This window comes from Penaeus monodon, chromosome 15, assembly GCF_015228065.2.
Source record: "Penaeus monodon isolate SGIC_2016 chromosome 15, NSTDA_Pmon_1, whole genome shotgun sequence".
Classification (NCBI taxonomy): domain Eukaryota; kingdom Metazoa; phylum Arthropoda; class Malacostraca; order Decapoda; family Penaeidae; genus Penaeus; species Penaeus monodon.
The window spans coordinates 4,218,175-4,218,925 of NC_051400.1; positions in this window are offsets into that span (position 1 = coordinate 4,218,175).

Consider the following 751-nt stretch of genomic DNA (forward strand, 5'->3'; position numbering starts at 1 on the left):
GCTGGATCTGCACTGCTGTATACCCAAGGACTTCATAACTTCTTCATACAGTCTGGACGTGAAATTTGACCCTTGATCTGACTGTACTACGGTAGGCAGGGTGAAAACCTTTATCAAGGCCTTCACAACATTCTCAGTAGTAATGCGTCTGAGGGGAAAAGCTTCAGGATATCTGATGGCCACATCAGTTATAGTTAACAGAAACTTGTTACCCCGTTTAGTCTTTGGAAGGGGACCTATACAGTCAATAACTACTTTACTGAAAGGCTCTCTTAACACTAGGATTGGTTGCAAGGGATATGGTTTGATGCCAGCTCCTGGCTTACCTTTTACTTGGCAGATATGGCACGGTTGGCAATAACGACTAACATCTCTTTTCATTTTCGGTCAATAAAAATGAGCTAAAATCTTGTAATAAGTTTTCTTGACCCCCAAATGGCCACTAATGTCATGTGTAATATTCATAACATCAGTACGAAGGGACTTGGGAAATATAATCTGATGTACGGTCTTAATTGCATCGTCTGCAGATATATTACAGGGCTTATATTTACGCATAAGAACGCCTGACTGCATATAAAAGTTCACTTTTATGTCAGTAAACCTATCATAAAATACTTTCAACTCAGGATTTTTACGTTGTTCTTCAATGAGCTTTTCTTTAATAACTAGAGTCCCTTTGAAATTCACCATATCAGAATCATCAGATGTAGACTTACTTAAAACATAAGCAGATGAATCGAAGAAATCT